Raw genomic sequence first — 7,962 nt, 5'->3', positions numbered from 1 at the left:
GAACGCCACACTGATACACTACTTGGAGAATTCGGCACACGCTTTTCCTAAGACAAACCCCACAGAACACAGCCGTCGTGCTGGTAAGAGATTATGCAGATGCTTACCCCCCGGGGTCGGGGAGCGCCTGCGGGGCAATCCACCGCCAGGTAACACCGATGTCAGACCACAAAGGGGAAACACCCATAAAAAACTGACACGGCCGGCCATAAGTGAAAGGCCCGGGAAAAGCCCAAACTTCGCAAATCTCAAAAAAGCAAGAGCAAGCAGGCATTACCAAAATTGATATAAAAGTTAAAAATCATAGGCATCCCCAATATAAAAAGGATATATATAATATATATAATTATATATATAATATATTATATATATTATATATATTATAATATATTATATATATGCTACAAAATATTTTTTTGAAGTGTAAAAAAAGGATTCCCCAAACCCCACATTAACCCACGGTTTTCGGGGGGGGGGCTTTGGTTGGGAGGGTAACCTGCGCCGTCTTGCGGGAGCCCCTACATGCGTGCCTGCTTTCGTGAAAAAACTAACCCTTTTCCGCACAATGAACCTTAAACTAACATTTGTACAGACTGTGGGGGAAATGAAATATTTGTATGGTACATCACCTTAGTACAAAAAATCTCTCGGGATATAATTATAAAAAATGTTTTTCAAGTTTTTCGGGGCATTAGAACAAATTTTGCCCACATTCTCCCCCAAAATATTACCCACTTTATTCCCCCCAAGTGCGGATACTTTCCCAAGACTGTTTGGATTTTGTACAACCAATGCCATTTCCTCCCCTTTTTGATGCCATCTTGAAAAACCGAGTGACCGCGCCACGTGCAGCTTGGTCTAAAATCACCTCCCTACCATTTTACCTTAAACCCCCAAGGGGCCAAAGTTAAGTACAGACATTTTTATGGAGTCCATTTTTAAAAAAGGTTATAGACAAAATATAATGATTTATAAAAACAGCCAAAGATAGGCACTTACTCAAAGGGGGATTGACTACGGAGACGACTATAAAAAAAAGGCTTAGTTTTTTTGGATAAAAATAAGAAAAAGGGGGGTGACGGGGATTATGCTCTCAACTATATTACCGAAAGGTGAAGTTATATAAGAGACTGAATTTGAACACAAGGAGAGGAACACATTTGAAAGAAAAAAAAAGAGGTGAAAAAAAAATTGTTTCCCCAAAAACCGAAACTTTTGAAAACATGGAACAATCCCCCCGTAACGGGTGGTGCTGAATATGTCCTTTAAAAAGTTCAACTTAGCTCTTCTCTCGATATATAAATTTTAAACAACTGGTTAGCGAGATACGACCATAAAAAACATCTGGTTATGGATAACTTTTTATAAATACTAAAATTTTTACAACTAACAACAGTAAATGCAATATAACAATTGACAGTTGATGAAAATTTGAAGAAAAAAAAATTTATAAAAAAATTAAATCCCCTTCCGAGAACCACGCTTTCCTCTCATGATTTGGAAAAAAAACAAAAGGCACGGCGCAGACTGGCAATTCCGAGGTCGCTAGCATTATGGCAGACGAAGTTCCAGACGGGGGGAACGGGAGGAAAAAGATCTTGGAAAATGCAGAAGAGAGAAAGAGGAAAATATTTGGGACAAAAAAACTACCACACCTCTATCACACAAAAAGGCGAAACCGGTAAGGAAGTTCTTGTTTAAACCCCAAGGGGGAAAATTTGTGTACAATAATTATTTGAGCTTGGGCTTCGTGGATAGGAAAAAAATTTAAAATCATGGGAAATGCATTTTCTTGTGAAATGACAGGGAAAGGGGACAAAAATTTTCATTTTCCAGGCTGAGGTATTTGAATTAATCTCAATGAAACAAGCTAAAGATTTATTTCAAAGTGTATTTATTATAGGATAATTATAGAGTATTACATTTGGATAAACACAGCATATTGTATTTGGTCGTATCATTGCAAATGACACTTGACTCCCCAAAATAAATTTTTGGACCTTGCCATCCAATAGAATGTAACATTTAAGACACTTTTCTACAATAGCTTTTCCCTTTGCAAACTAGTAATAAAAGTAGTAGGGAGGATTTAAACCTGAAAAATTCATGACTCCATGACTCTCCCAGCGGCAAGAAAATAATGATAAGAACGAAAAAGGCACGTAACAGTTGGACAGAATTGTAGCAGATGTCATAAGTGAGGGAAATTAAATAAGTAAGTTGTAATTGCATTTGGCTGTCACGAGGCAACAGACACTTGCACCAGTCATTTGAGCCAATAAGATTTGTAATAGATATTCATGTGACAATAGAAGCTGCATCCCAGGGACATCAGTTGAAATTCAGATTGGTTCTGTTATGGCTAGGCTGTGTTTAAGAAGTGTTTTCCCTTAACATGCAAGATATCAGGGCATTAATATAAAAGAGCAGTGGATAGTGGTTTTAATTTTAGCCAACTTTGACAACAAGGATTATGAAAAATTATTGACATTTTATTGGTCAAGGTAAGATATCAGTAAGAGATTCACTTATCTGCCTGGGCTCAATTTTGCTGAAACATACAAGGTGAAGATTTTGCATTTCCGGGCGGGGGGTATGGAAGGGGGTAACCTCCCTGAAAGGGGGTTAGGGGAGTTGCCCCCTATTTACTGTAAATATGCTTCACAAAAACTAATTACTGAAAGTTTTACTTTGATATCTGCTTTTACTACTCAATTTCCCGGTACTTATCATGCCCTCCTTGTCTGTCAGTGCCAATATTGTAAATGTGCTTAAAATTTTCAAAGGAAGTGAGTGCTAGATTTGCAACACAAAAGAGAGATTCATAAAAACATAGTTTCACCCAGAAAATCTGTGATGGATGTCATTTCCAAATTTACTCATTCATTTTACTGAAAGTGCATATAAGTCCATCAGTACACAAATGTTATTTACAGATGATTTACAACACATCTGTTGGAATCCATTTCACACGACAAAAGGTGCTAGCCATTCACCAAATCCATTCTGACACTTAGAGCATATTAACTGTATGTTTGTTTGATAATTCTTTCTTAGATCAGAAAACTTATTTTTTTGGTGAAGAGATATTCAGTGGAATACACATGAGAATTATCTGTGTGCTATAGAAATATAGCAATTTAGATATGATAGTCCCTATAGTAGGGAGGGCATGAGTTGTAACTGCAGGGAATGATAGGCTGAAATAGAATGAATGTAGAACAAAAATTTGTAAAATCATAGGGGTGGGAGGAATTAAAATCATGCACCTAACCTATCCTTGGGAAAAGACACCACCATAAACCCCACTTTATCTCTTAGCCATGGGGATACTCTTTTACAATATCTTGTAACCATATTTTTCACTAGTCCAGTGGGCTCTGCCCCTAGACTCCCATAGCTTTACACATTTCCTTCTAAGTAATGTTAAGTTAAGGGCTCTTCCCCTGCATCTCTATGATCCTTATAAAATAGATCTACCCTATACCTAACCAAACAACCTGGACCCACACCACAGCATACCTTGATTGAATATGATACATTTCATGGCAGCAAATGGGAACTCAGTCTCTTTCTTGGTAATAATTACATAATAATTCCAGTGTTTGTATGTATAATTTGATATTTGAAAAACAAATTAATTTTGTACAAAACACTGAAATTTTTGTCCATTCCCTGAAATGTTGGACTTACTTGGTATTTTAATTACTTTTTTTTCAACATCAATGTCTTGGTCTTTTTGCATAGCCACTCATTGTTTTCTCCTCTAGTTAACAGAAAGTAGCATGAACACTCATATGCCCGTGACAAGACTCTATGCCTCCCTTTGCAATGTTATTTTCTCTTTTTTTGCATATGCATTTTTTCTTTGGGCCCTTTTCCAATATCTGTAATTTTTCATTTGATATTCCGTATCTAGATAGCAATAGACTGTTTTCCTTGCACAGACTTCTATCATCTCTCTAGGTCCATAACTCAGAGTAATGATATAATAATAAGTAAAAATTTGTTATTTATATATATACTTTTTCTATAATATTCAATTTTCTTTATTATAATTTGTATAAACCATGGGTCATGGATGGTACATTCAACACTTTTTATTAGTGGAAATAAAGTGATAGCCACTTCCTAAACACCCATTGAGTTAACCAACCATCACAACTGAAATTCTCTTGATGACAGATTTTTCCATGACAACATGTTCACATCACCCCCCCCACAAGCCAGGTGAGGTCCCCTGATAGGGAAATACAGCAGTAGGGTGGGAGTCTGGAAAAATGCCCTGAGTTAGGATAGGTGATGTTTATGAAATCCCAGGAGTGACTGGAGTAACAAGGATTTAAATCTCGAAGGGATGCAGTCATTTCATAAACAATTACCAATACTTTTACAGTATCATCTGCAATGGAAAATAAGAGATTCATGTATATTACACAAAAAAATAATTGAAACAAGGGCAAAATAATTATTGGGTAGGATGTCTGTGTGAAACAAAAACTTACCCATTTTTTAGCTCTTTCTTAGCCTGTTTTGCTTACACTTAACATAGCCTTAGTTTTGGCCCTGAACAGAGTACTTGTGTTATTTGGGGGTTCATGATGCTCATGATTAGGTGAGAGGATTATCATTCAAGATTTGTTTTGATTTCTATTATCTCAACAAATTGGGTAGTCCTGAAACAAGAGTCCAAAAAGTGAATGATCTCTTGTATAAGATAAATATTTGATAGAACATTCATGTAGTTTTACTAACTTACAAATATTTAAAATAGAGATAATAGCTTAGAGCTTCATGAGGCTTCACACAAATACTAATTTTTGTCAAAATGTGTTTCAATATTAATTCATGTTTTAGAAAATTTGTTGTTTCAGATTTTTGTCCCCAGTTTTTTCATTACCTTTCAGACCTTTGGCTATTTGGGTTTTCCTCCTGTCTGCTTACTCTGTGTGTGGCAGTTTTCCCCAACAAATATGGTCAGCCTTACATTCTAGTATTAGCTGGCATACACATTTCCTAGAAAATTTTCTGAAATAAATTTCATTTAACCCCCGTGTTCAGGGGGACATGACCTCATGTCATGAAAACTTGACTGAGGGCGAGGGCAATGGGAATTGCTGTCATGAGAGTTTTTAAGGCCAGGTGATGGAATGACTTGCCACAAATGTTTTAAGCTCTTGGAGGATAAATAGACTCAGTAGGCATTTAGGAAGAGACTTTTGTATTATTTTCCATCAATAAGTGAGTCCGTGAGCCATGCTGGAATAGGAGGATGTAATTATGTGGTCAGTAATGCAAGTTGTAGAACATAAGATTGAATATTATAAAGAAAAAAAATGACAGAACAAAATGTTTTTTATTATTATTGCACTTGATTTTAGGGACTACCTAGAGAGATGATATGGAGTCTTTGTAAGGAAAACAACTCATTACCATTTGGATTAAGCAAATGAATAACAAATATAGACATTGGAAAGTGACAAAAAAAAACAAAAATACCAAAAAAAGGAAGAAATAACATTGTAAAGGGGAGGCATGCATTTTTGTCACTACACACAAGCAGTGTTTGTGTGTGTGCCTGGCCTACAAGCTACACACACATCAGAGTGGCCACTGAAGTAAACCCAATGCCCTTATTTTGGGGCCACATGCGGGCAGTGAAGCATACAGATCCCAAAGGGGGGTTAAATAGTGGAAGAATAAAAAATATCAGTAAAATTAAGCATTTTCATGACTATAAAGATTGCTGTATGTAATGTGCAATAAACAAAAAGAAAATTGTAATATAAAATCAGAAGTTCAGGAAAATTTAAACAAAGTGGCTCTGAGTGATACCTCTATATGACCTATGACAGAGGTATCGTAGTATTGTTTTTTTATGGCATGAACACCTGTGTCGGTCATTATGGTAATCCAGTTTTTCCCATGGCCCTGAAGTTCACTGGGCTGAGTGTATCTTGGGGGGCTAAGCCTGAACCCAGCTTGTAGTTGTGTTTAGTCAGTGAATATTCCACATGTATTTATGAATTCTTTCTTCTCTAGTGTGATCAGAAAGGGCACCTATAAAACCCTTTAAATTCTTTACAAAAATTTTGGGTCATAGTTTTGTTACCTCAAACCAAGGAGCTAAGTGTGTATATCAGATGAAACAGTGTTCATGGTGACAAATGTAGAGAAGGATGCAAGTGAGAATAAATAAAAAAAAACAATACAAGAGATGTAACTGATGCTTTTTTATTAAATCTTCATAATTACATGAAATCTTAGCAGGTTATTGGAAATATAAGACACCAGTTTTTGATTTAAATGAAATATATGTCCAGTTGATGTTACCATCATACTATTCTGGAAACTATTGTTTAAGGGTTTATATTGTCCAAATGTTAAACTGTAATCCTCCTTCTTTTGCAGACCTGAAAGTCGAACCTACCCTCTTGGTTGATACTGGAAGTCAGCCAAACACAAATCATAATCCAATGCCAAAAGCAATAGACACCAGCAGAATGATGTCTCTGGGTCAAACTCAAATGACCTTGAAAACTTGCACAATGCTGTCAACTCCTTCCCCAGGTCTGCAGAGTGCAAGTTTTTTGAGTCCACAAAGTGAGACTAATTCTAAAGTCATCACTTGTTTCACATCACCTGTACCCTTGGCATTGTTGGTCTGTCTCATGTTGTACATAGATTTGGGCTATGTAATATCAAATAGTTTAGCCTTGCCATTCATTCTTTGGGAGGTTCATAAAATGTGGTTGAAAAACTTCAGTGTTGAAACACTAGTCGCTGTTTAGCTTCTTGAGCATTGCTTTGATGTTTTGTGTTTACAGCAGTCAGCAATTAAATACATATTCCCAGATTCTGTCACTCTTTACTTGTTTTGTTGAAGATTTTGCTATATATTTGTTTATAGTTGTATCATGTTATGTCACTATTGGATTCTAGCTCATTTAGGTTTGAAGCCTAAGGATACTAGTGGAGAATTGTGGGTTTACACAGTTTCTGCATATAGCTGTTTTGTTTCACTAATCAAAATTTGAATTATAAAAAGGAAATAAACTTTTGCATTGAGGATCTATGTTTGCACACATGCATATGCATACTAACACTAACACTCAAATTAACGCTCGCGCACATGCACGCACACGCATGCACGCACACCACACACACGCACGCGCACGCACGCAAAACACGCACACACAACACACACCACCACACACACACACACACACACACACACACACACACACACACATACACACACACACACACACACACACACACACACACACACACACACACACACACACACACACACACATACACACATACACACATACACACATACATCATACACATACACACACTCCCTTTCCTTACTTCTCTCTCTCTCTCTCTCTCTCCTCCTATCCTCCCCTCCTCCTCCTCCTCCTCCTCCCTCCTCCTCCTCCCTCCTCCTCCTCCTCCTCCTCCTCCCCCTTTCCTCTCCTCCCCTTTCCCCTTTCTCCTCCCTCTCCTCTCCTCTCCTCTCTCTCCCCTCTCTCCCCTCTCTCTCTCTCTCTCTCTCTCTCTCCCCTTCTCTCTCTCTCTCCTCTCTCTCACCCTCCCTCCCTCTCTTTTCCCCTCCCTCTCTTTTGCACATATATTCTGTAAAGCATAAAAATGTATAGTATGCATGCATGACTTGTATGCTGTGGACTTATTTCTACTTTAAAAATATTCTTGTATTTAAATTATGCCAGAGAATAATTAGATGACAGATAAAATTTTGGGCTTCTGCAGTTAGGAATTTATTTACTATTTTAGACACTGAAATTTAAAAACACTGAAGCCAGCATTTATTTTTAAAACCTTTAAACAAAATTTGGCAATATTTTTTGGTTTCAACTGGGGAATGAGTGTAAATAAATAAAATCAGAAAAAAGGGTTTTACATATTTCTGTCAGTGAAAATAAATATATCTGC

The 7,962-nt window shown here is 36.9% G+C and overlaps 1 pseudogene; it reads left to right on the top strand.

Moving 5' to 3' along the window:
- The first annotated feature begins 1,553 nt into the window (after nt 1-1,553).
- LOC119568881 lies at nt 1,554-7,171 on the top strand (annotated as a pseudogene).
- Nucleotides 7,172-7,962: the final 791 nt, after the last annotated feature.

Source organism: Penaeus monodon, unplaced genomic scaffold, assembly GCF_015228065.2.
Source record: "Penaeus monodon isolate SGIC_2016 unplaced genomic scaffold, NSTDA_Pmon_1 PmonScaffold_11316, whole genome shotgun sequence".
NCBI lineage: Eukaryota > Metazoa > Arthropoda > Malacostraca > Decapoda > Penaeidae > Penaeus > Penaeus monodon.
Note: the sequence above shows the minus strand (reverse complement) of the source record. Positions and strands in the feature narration are given on the sequence as shown.